This window comes from Coregonus clupeaformis, chromosome 2 (genome assembly GCF_020615455.1).
Source record: "Coregonus clupeaformis isolate EN_2021a chromosome 2, ASM2061545v1, whole genome shotgun sequence".
NCBI classification, from domain to species: Eukaryota; Metazoa; Chordata; class Actinopteri; order Salmoniformes; family Salmonidae; genus Coregonus; species Coregonus clupeaformis.
Genome location: NC_059193.1, coordinates 15,980,602 through 15,991,675, shown reverse-complemented (window position 1 = coordinate 15,991,675; position 11,074 = coordinate 15,980,602). Strand labels below are relative to the sequence as shown.

Genomic DNA, 11,074 nt, shown 5'->3' with positions numbered 1-11,074 from the left:
GAACAGCATTGCTGATGGTTTCGTAGGTTTCTGGAACAGCACTTTTGAGGGTTCCATAGGGTTCTGAGACAGGTAAGACTGAGACTAAAACAGTGTGTCATGATGGGGGATGAGTCAAAGCTGTTGGCAATGTCACAATCATCTGTTAGTTGCAAGCTTTGTGTTACAAATCCTGAAACTTTGGTTTTGATCGCACTCCTTTTCCATGGGTTGTCTGTCTTGCATTTTCCCTGGAGACATTTTAGTATGGATCTGAGTGTAATTAAAAGTTTAATGGCAATCTGTTGAAGTACATGATTTGGTCATGATGTAAATCAACATCGTTACACATGTTACAGTGTTATTTATTGCACAACTCAATTCAAATACTTTATTCAGATTGATTTCATAAGCAATATTGACTGCACATCCATTAAAAACCCCAATCCTACCTATCCCTTTAAGCTACGCCCAATTCAAACTCCACACATTTGCTTCATCCAAACAAAGAATGAGGAACTGAATACAAGAATAAATGAATGATAAAAATGTCACAATACTTAATATTTCATTATAAGGTCCAATGGGACCTCACTGGTACAGTGGGATGGGAACATCAATTGGCCAATTAGCTGCAACTACCCAATCCTAGGTCCAATAAAATTTCATTTTGATTTACTTATTTCATTCAAATGATAAAATATAAGAAAAAATTAAGGAAATGTTTAGTTTTTTCAAAGTTAGTAAAATAGCCAATGTAGAAATGTGGAGAAAACAGCCCTTCCAAAGGCTTTATTTTCAGTACAAACGACCACAGTGGTGTTGTAGCGGATGAAGAGGTGGGTCTAAAACTCCCAAGCGGGCCGCCCGGCGAGAAACAGCGAAATACACTCCGAATGACCTTAAATGATAAATCCCATATTGGCCTTTCACAGTCAGGCCAACCCAAGCTGTACTGTTCAGTAGGATAATAGTGGGACTACTATTGAAACAGATAAATTAGGCTGTCAACTGAGTCAGAAATACACAGGTTTCTGCTTTAGCCCATTTTAGTTTTTGTTCTAAGTCCATAGCAATACTTAAACCACATCAGAAGACCACTTTTGAGGTCTGGGAGAAATCAGAGACATTTTTATTTGAGTGTCAATCGAATCAAATGTTATTTGTCACATGCGCCAAATACAACAGATGTAGACTTTACAGTGAAATGCTTACTTACAAGCCCTTAACCAACAACACAGAGTTAAAAAGCAAGAACAATTAGCAAAATAACAATAACGAGGCTATATACAAGGAGTAGCGGTACTGAGTCAATGTGCAGGGTTACCAGGTAGTAACGAGGCTATATACAAGGAGTACCGGTACTGAGTCAATGTGCATGGTTACCAGGTAGTAATGAGGCTATATACAAGGAGTACCAGTACTGAGTCAATGTGCAGGGTTACCAGGTAGTAATGAGGCTATATACAAGGAGTACCAGTACTGAGTCAATGTGCAGGGTTACCAGGTAGTAATGAGGCTATATACAGGAAGTACCAGTACTGAGTCAATGTGCAGGGTTACCAGGTAGTAATGAGGCTATATACAAGGAGTACCAGTACTGAGTCAATGTGCAGGGTTACCAGGTAGTAATGAGGCTATATACATATAATTGTTTTGTTACGTATCACTCGTATATGTTTAACCTGTGAGTTATTTATGACTTAAATAAGTTTAATGAGAAAATGTTGTGTCTAAGATAACATAAGTTTTAATAAAGAATGTCCACTGTGGATGTGCTGTTGATGTTTTTTCTTCTCTAGCTTTATATGTACAGTGGGGAAAAAAAGTATTTAGTCAGCCATCAATTGTGCAAGTTCTCCCACTTAAAAAGATGAGAGAGGCCTGTAATTTTCATCATAGGTACACGTCAACTATGACAGAAAAAATGAGAAAAAATAATCCAGAAAATCACATTGTAGGATTTTTTATGAATTTATTTGCAAATTATGGTGGAAAATAAGTATTTGGTCAATAACAAAAGTTTCTCAATACGTTGTTATATACCCTTTGTTGGCAATGACACAGGTCAAACGTTTTCTGTAAGTCTTCACAAGGTTTTCACACACTGTTGCTGGTATTTTGGCCCATTCCTCCATGCAGATCTCCTCTAGAGCAGTGATGTTTTGGGGCTGTCGCTGGGCAACACAGACTTTCAACTCCCTACAAAGATTTTCTATGGGGTTGAGATCTGGAGACTGGCTGAGGCCACTCCAGGACCTTGAAATGCTTCTTACGAAGCCACTCCTTCGTTGCCCGGGCGGTGTGTTTGGGATCATTGTCATGCTGAAAGACCCAGCCACGTTTCATCTTCAATGCCCTTGCTGATGGAAGGAGGTTTTCACTCAAAATCTCACGATACATGGCCCCATTCATTCTTTCCTTTACACGGATCAGTCGTCCTGGTCCCTTTGCAGAAAAACAGCCCCAAAGCATGATGTTTCCACCCCCATGCTTCACAGTAGGTATGGTGTTCTTTGGATGCAACTCAGCATTCTTTGTCCTCCAAACACGACGAGTTGAGTTTTTACCAAAAAGTTATATTTTGGTTTCATCTGACCATATGACATTCTCCCAATCCTCTTCTGGATCATCCAAATGCACTCTAGCCAACTTCAGACGGGCCTGGACATGTACTGGCTTAAGCAGGGGGACACGTCTGGCACTGCAGGATTTGAGTCCCTGGCGGCGTAGTGTGTTACTGATGGTAGGCTTTGTTACTTTGGTCACAGCTCTCTGCAGGTCATTCACTAGGTCCCCCCGTGTGATTCTGGGATTTTTGCTCACCGTTCTTGTGATCATTTTGACCCCACGGGGTGAGATCTTGCGTGGAGCACCAGATCGAGGAAGATTATCAGTGGTCTTGTATGTCTTCCATTTCCTAATAATTGCTCCCACAGTTGATTTCTTCAAACCAAGCTGCTTACCTATTGCAGATTCAGTCTTCCCAGCCTGGTGCAGGTCTACAATTTTGTTTCTGGTGTCCTTTGACAGCTCTTTGGTCTTGGCCATAGTGGAGTTTGGAGTGTGACTGTTTGAGGTTGTGGACAGGTGTCTTTTATACTGATAACAAGTTCAAACAGGTGCCATTAATACAGGTAACGAGTGGAGGACAGAGGAGCCTCTTAAAGAAGAAGTTACAGGTCTGTGAGAGCCAGAAATCTTGCTTGTTTGTAGGTGACCAAATACTTATTTTCCACCATAATTTGCAAATAAATTCATTAAAAATCCTACAATGTGATTTTCTGGATTTTTTTTCCTCAATTTGTCTGTCATAGTTGACGTGTACCTATGATGAAAATTACAGGCCTCTCTCATCTTTTTAAGTGGGAGAACTTGCACAATTGGTGGCTGACTAAATACTTTTTCCCCCCACTGTATATACAGGGCATTCGGAAAGTATTCAGACCCCTCAACTTATTCTATAATCAATCTACACACGGTACCCATAATGACCAGGCGAAAACAGGTTTAGATTTTTTTGCAAATGTATTACAAATGAAAAACAGAAATACCTTATTTACATAAGTATTCAGGCCCTTTGCTATGAGACTCGAAATTGAGCTCAGGTGCATCCTGTTTCAATTGATCATCCTTGAGATGTTTCTACAACTTGATTGGAATTCACCTGTGGTAAATTCAATTGATTGGACATGATTTGGAAAGGCACACACCTGCCTATATAAAGTCCCACAGTTGACAGTGCATGTCAGAGCAAAAACCAAGCCATGAGGTCGAAGGAATTGTCCGTAGAGCTCCGAGACAGGATTGTGTCGAAGACACAGATCTGGGGAAGGGTACCTAAACATTTCTGCAGCATTGAAGGTCCTCAAGAACACAGCGGCCTCCATCATTCTTAAATGGAAGAAGTTTGGAACCACCAAGACTCTTCCTAGAGCTGGCCGCCTGGACAAACTGAGCAATCGGGGGAGAAGGGCCTTGGTCAGGGAGGTGACCAAGAACCCGATGGTCACTCTGACAGAGTTCCTCTGTGGAGATTGGAGAACCTTCCAGAAGGAGAACCATTTCTGCAGCACTCCACCAATCAGGCCTTTATGGTAGAGTGGCCAGACGGAAGCCACTCCTCAGTAAAAGGCAAGACAGCCCGCTTGGAGTTTGCCAAAAGGTACCTAAAGACTCTCAGACCATGAGAAACAAGATTCTCTGGTCTGATGAAACCAAGATTGAACCTGGCACCATCCCTACGGTGAAGCATGGTGGTGGCAGCATCATGCTGTTGGGATGTTTTTCAGCGGCAGGGACTGGGAGACTAGTCAGGATCGAGGGAAAGATGAACGGAGCAAAGTACAGAGAGATCCTTGATGAAAACCTGCTCCAGAGCGCTCAGCACCTCAGACTGGGGCGAAGGTTCACCTTCCAACAGAACAACGACTCTAAGCACACAGCCAAGACAACGCAGGAGTGACTTCGGGACAAGTCTCTGAATGTCCTTGAGAGGCCCAGCCAGAGCCCGGACTTGAACCCGATTGAACATCTCTGGAGAGACCTGAAAATAGCTGTGGAGTGACGCTCCCCATCCAACCTGACAGAGCTTGAGAGGATCTGCAGAGAAGAATGGGAGAAACTCCCCAAATACAGGTGTGCCAAGTTTGTAGCGTCATACCCAAGAAGACTTGAGGCTGTAATCGCTGCCAAAGGTGCTTCAACAAAGTACTGAGTAAAGGGTCTGAATACTTATGTAAAAGTGATATTTCTGGAGGTTTTTGTTCTTTTTTTGTAAAGAAAATCTAAAAATCTGTTTTTGCTTTGTCATTATGGGGTATTGTGTGTAGATTGTTGAGGGGGAAAAAACGATGTAATCAATTTTAGAATAAAGCTGTAACGTAACAAAATGTGGAAAAAGTCAAGGGGTCTGAATACTTTCCAAATGCACTGTATGTTTTTCATCTAAGTGATGGACTTCCTGATATATACAATGGCCATGTTTGAGAGAATCAAATCCATGATGCATTGAGGGTAAATGGTGACTGACAGACTGATCTACAAATACAAGGCCGTGTTCGAGACCATCAAACCATGATGTATCATGGTAAATTGTGACTGACTGACTGATTTACAAATCATAGAGTAGTTATTTATGATGCAAAGTGATTTGTAGATCAGTCAGTCTCGACTCGCCTTTCAAGTCAGCTGCAATGTCTAATGTGCCCATAATGACTGTATATACGATGCAAAACGTGCCATACCGTCTGTATTTCTGCCTGCTTCAACGGCTACTAGATACACATTTAATAAACAGGATTATTAAACAGAAGTCACCCCAAACCCTTCTCCCTATGTCACTCATCAGTTCAGTCAAAACAAGATTATTAAACAGCAAGCATACTTACAAGTCCCAACAACTTAAGTGGAGAGCATTTTAGATAGAGGAAATATGCACATATTTTCTATACACACACTACTGGAGTTTTTATTTTGCTGAAATTACATTCAGTGACTCAAATGTACAATATTGCGCTGGCTTAACATACATCTGTGAAAACCCCAAGACAAACTGTGATGATAGTTGAGATATTCAGGATATGCAAATATTTATTTTCATTAAAGACATGCTCCGGTACTTTGGCGAATAGCAAGTATATATATTGTTTTCGCGTTGGGCTGGATGTGTCAATGCATAGTTCATACATGCATAATCTACGAGCAGAGCAGAACTGTTTTACCTCAATTAGCCACAAAATCCTTAGCTTGAAAGCGACTTTTCTGGAAGCTGTGCGGCGCCATTTTCCCTACATTTACCCCCACGTGGGCCAGCCCCTTAGCAATTTGAGTTTCAGCCCCTCGCCATTTGAGTGACAGCTATCAGGACACACACAGTAGAGAGAGGGAGAGAGAGCAATGATGTGGTGCACATATGACATAGTAGGCTATTGTTGGGGACCACTTTTGGCTCGTGGGCACTACTTTCAGTTTGCCAAAGTACCGGAGAGTATCTTTAAGTGAGTTCTATGATGGGTAAAGTCATCCCCCTGTAGATAATTGCTGGAGAGACAGACTAGTGAACGAGGCCTCTATGCCCTAAATGGCACCCTATTCCCTATATAGTGCACTACTTTTGACCAGGGCCCATAGGACTCTGGTCAAAAGTAGTGCACTATGAAGGGAATGGGGTGCCATTAAGGATGCTCCCTATATGATGAGTACAATTTCTTAAGGGATGTAAACATCTGAATTTCCGTCAACACCACAACAAGCATCAAAAAAACTAACAAAAAAAGAAAATGCATATGTATAGTTTCCAGAAGTGTGAACTTTTTCATTAAGACTGTAATGAAATAAAAACATAAACTTTTTTATTTAAAAAATGTACACGTTCATGATCACGAAAAAATACCCATTATTAAATGCTCAGCAGTATTTTCTCATGGGAAATTCAGAATACTATATTTTATTTTACAGTAAAGTTCAAACTCAACAATAGTACAAACTTCCCATTATTCAAAGTGGCAATCAGTTAAGTTCTCCCAATGCCATGTGATATCACCCACTCTAAACTGGGCCCATTCAGTCCAACCCACTCTAAACTGGGCCCATTCGGTCCAACCCACTCTAAACTGGGCCCATTCAGTCCAACCCACTCTAAACTGGGCCATACAGTTTAGAGTGGGTTGGACTGAATGGCCCCAGTTTAGAGTGGGTTGGACTGAATGTGCCCAGTTTAGAGTGGGTTGGACTGAATGTGCCCAGTTTAGAGTGGGTTGGACTGAATGTGCCCAGTTTAGAGTGGGTTGGACTGAATGTGCCCAGTTTAGAGTGGGTTGGACTGAATGTGCCCAGTTTAGAGTGGGTTGGACTGAATGTGCCCAGTTTAGAGTGGGTTGGACTGAATGGGCCCAGTTTAGAGTGGGTTGGACTGAATGGCCCCAGTTTAGAGTGGGTTGGACTGAATGGGCCCAGTTTAGAGTGGGTTGGACTGAATGGGCCCAGTTTAGAGTGGGTTGGACTGAATGGGCCCAGTTTAGAGTGGGTTGGACTGAATGGGCCCAGTTTAGAGTGGGTTGGACTGAATGGGCCCAGTTTAGAGTGGGTGATATCACATGGCATTGGGAGAACTTAACTGATTGCCACTTTGAATAATGGGAAGTTTGTACTATTGTTGAGTTTGAACTTTACTGTAAAATAAAATATAGTATTCTGAATTTCCCATGAGAAAATACTGCTGAGCATTTAATAATGGGTATTTTTTCGTGATCATGAACGTGGGCACATTCAGTCCAACCCACTCTAAACTGGGCACATTCAAAAACTCAAACAACAGCTGGTACAACCGAGACAAGTGATAAAACAAATGCCGTTGTGATTTCTGGAAGCTTTTATATAAAAAACACAATGCTGCCTAAATAAACGAATGGAGCGTGACGAATAAATCCAGTGCCCAACTTGAGACAAATGTAATAAATGTAAGCACCAAAATAAATGACATCAACTGAGGTATAACAAATGGTATTAGCTCCACAATATACACATTATTTTGTATTATTTCTTTACAGTCCCGCAAGTTCATTAGTATTAGTATTAGTTGATCCAGACAGCTTGACTTGAAAAATGTAAATGATGCTTTTCCTTTTTAAAAACAAAAAGATACCTTTCAACTATTACATATTTTGTCTCTCAATTTGTAGTCAGTAAACTGTATTCAATGTCAATGTCATAGCTACGTGTGCAGCAGTAATGATGATGGTGGTCCTCAGACTACAGGTTGTAGTGTTCTGATAGTCATATTAAACATTGTCAGTCATTTACCATTCTATTGGAAATAGTCCAGTCACGCCCCTGGTTAAAACATACAACGTCTTCCCCTTCATAAGGCCTATAGCATTATGATATCATTCAACTTGGCACTTAACTGTTATTTAAATGCTATTTTATCACTTAAAACAACTTTAACCACTTCCAGGATGTATTTCAACAGAACATCTGACAAGTATTTGTATTAGTACCTTGTTTGAACAATAATAATAGATGTTATGAGAATGCTATTGCTCAATATTCAATGATTTGGTTAAATTATTCAACATAAAATAATAAAACATGTAAAACAGAAGGTGCGCTTGCGGCATGGAAGAGTTAAACATATAAAAGTAATACAGATAAGAAGTTAAAAACATTGAACCTGATGAGGCACAGAGAGAATGAAGCTCGTGTCAGAGGAATGTGTTCTCGTCTTGGCTATACGGTTAATGTAGAAATCAGTTGATTTACACTTATCTTCCATTAAAATCATTGTTCCACAGCGACCAATAACTACAACAGTAAGCAGACTCACAATATCAATAAACGTGTAATCAATGGACAATGGAGCAAGTGAGAAAAAAAAAAACATGTCTGTGTGAGAACTTCTTCTAACTGTGTTTGAATGTTTGACAGCAGTGGAGGCTAGTGTCACTTTAAATGGGAGGAAGGTACCATCCATTCTACAATGAGCATGTCCTCAGATTTCTCCACCCACCAGCCTCCACTGTTTGCCAGTCCGACCACCGTCAGATATCCTCCTCTTCCTCACTAGATCTCTCACTGGACCTGGAAGAAGTTCACATCCGGATTGTCATGTCTGCCGTTGCGTTTGATGATCTCTGTGATGGATATATACAGTGGGGGAAAAAAGTATTTAGTCAGCCACCAATTGTGCAAGTTCTCCCACTTAAAAAGATGAGAGAAGCCTGTAATTTTCATCATAGGTACACGTCAACTATGACAGACAAAATGAGGAAAAAAAATCCAGAAAATCACATGGTGGAAATTATGGTGGAAAATAAGTATTTGGTCAATAACAAAAGTTTCTCAATACTTTGTTATATACCCTTTGTTGGCAATGACACAGGTCAAACGTTTTCTGTATGTCTTCACAAGGTTTTCACACACTGTTGCTGGTATTTTGGCCCATTCCTCCATGCAGATCTCCTCTAGAGCAGTGATGTTTTGGGGCTGTCGCTGGGCAACACAGACTTTCAACTCCCTCCAAAGATTTTCTATGGGGTTGAGATCTGGAGACTGGCTAAGCCACTCCAGGACCTTGAAATGCTTCTTACGAAGCCACTCCTTCGTTGCCCGGGCGGTGTGTTTGGGATCATTGTCATGCTGAAAGACCCAGCCACGTTTCATCTTCAATGCCCTTGCTGATGGAAGGAGGTTTTCACTCAAAATCTCACGATACATGGCCCCATTCATTCTTTCCTTTACACGGATCAGTCGTCCTGGTCCCTTTGCAGAAAAAACAGCCCCAAAGCATGATGTTTCCACCCCCATGCTTCACAGTAGGTATGGTGTTCTTTGGATGCAACTCAGCATTCTTTGTCCTCCAAACACGACGAGTTGAGTTTTTACCAAAAAGTTATATTTTGGTTTCATCTGACCATATGACATTCTCCCAATCCTCTTCTGGATCATCCAAATGCACTCTAGCAAACTTCAGATGGGCCTGGACATGTACTGGCTTAAGCAGGGGGACACGTCTGGCACTGCAGGATTTGAGTCCCTGGCGGCGTAGTGTGTTACTGATGGTAGGCTTTGTTACTTTGGTCCCAGCTCTCTGCAGGTCATTCACCAGGTCCCCCCGTGTGGTTCTGGGATTTTTGCTCACCGTTCTTGTGATAATTTTGACCCCACGGGGTGAGATCTTGCGTGGAGCCCCAGATCGAGGGAGATTATCAGTGGTCTTGTATGTCTTCTATTTCCTAATAATTGCTCCCACAGTTGATTTCTTCAAACCAAGCTGCTTACCTATTGCAGATTCAGTCTTCCCAGCCTGGTGCAGGTCTACAATTTTGTTTCTGGTGTCCTTTGACAGCTCTTTGGTCTTGGCCATAGTGGAGTTTGGAGTGTGACTGTTTGAGGTTGTGGACAGGTGTCTTTTATACTGATAACAAGTTCAAACACGTGCCATTAATACAGGTAACGAGTGGAGGACAGAGGAGCCTCTTAAAGAAGAAGTTACAGGTCTGTGAGAGCCAGAAATCTTGCTTGTTTGTAGGTGACCAAATACTTATTTTCCACCATAATTTGCAAATAAATTCATTAAAAATCCTACAATGTGATTTTCTGAAGAAAAAAAATCGCAATTTGCCTGTCATAGTTGACGTGTACCTATGATGAAAATTACACAGGCCTCTCTCATCTTTTTAAGCGGGACAACTTGCACAATTGGTGGCTGACTAAATACTTTTTTTCCCCACTGTAGGTGCCGGTGATGAAGCCCATGAAGCCAATGAAAGAGATCAGGGAGTTCTTGACGATGACCCAGGGAGACAGACCTTGGTTGTGGTAGGTGAGGTTCTGGAGGAGTGGAGGGAAGATGAGAGCCAGGAAACTGATGCTGATGGACCCCACTAAAGAGATGACCAGGTCCAGCTGGGGGATCAATATGGCCAGGACACCTGGGGAGAGAGAGAGAGAGAGAGATCAGGACAGAACCATTACATCACCTGGGGGGAGGGGGAGAGAGAGAGAGAGAGAGAGAGAGAGAGAGAGGGAGAGAGAGAGAGAGAGAGAGAGAGAGAGAGAGAGAGAGAGAGAGAGAGAGAGAGAGAGAGAGAGAGAGAGAGTGAGAGAGAGAGAGAGAGAGAGAGAGAGAGAGAGAGAGAGAGGGCAGAGGGGTGAAGGATGGGGGAGGGGGGCGGGGGGAACAGAGTCATCCAACCTCACACACTTCATTTTAGGGATGGAGAGCGGGACATAATTAGTCATCACATCTCTTGCTCTATACAGGTAGGGTGAGGGGTCGGGGGTGAGGGGTCGGGGATGAGATGAGACAGAGTCAACTCTTTCTCTTACCTGGGGTGAGGGGGAATGAAACGAACGGCGGTAGCATAAAAACTACATTGAAAAACAACAACTACCAAAGAAGCATAATTGTGATTGACTGTGTTTTTCATGTTGTCTTTGAGGCTGGTCAGTGGCCTTCCTGTGCTAGGAGACCACTGGGGACCACCCATCTTCATCTGTTGCTAAGGAGATTGATGTGATGTGAAAAGGAACAGGGGAGGGGCAGCTGTGGCAGCCCGAATAAGTTGTGTTGCCGTGCTGCTGTCACGCTGTT

At 42.2% G+C, this 11,074-nt stretch overlaps 1 pseudogene; it reads right to left on the bottom strand.

The window, feature by feature from the left end:
- Positions 1-9,834: 9,834 nt before the first annotated feature.
- LOC121585793 overlaps positions 9,835-11,074 on the bottom strand; it is a 64,460-nt pseudogene continuing 63,220 nt past the window's right edge.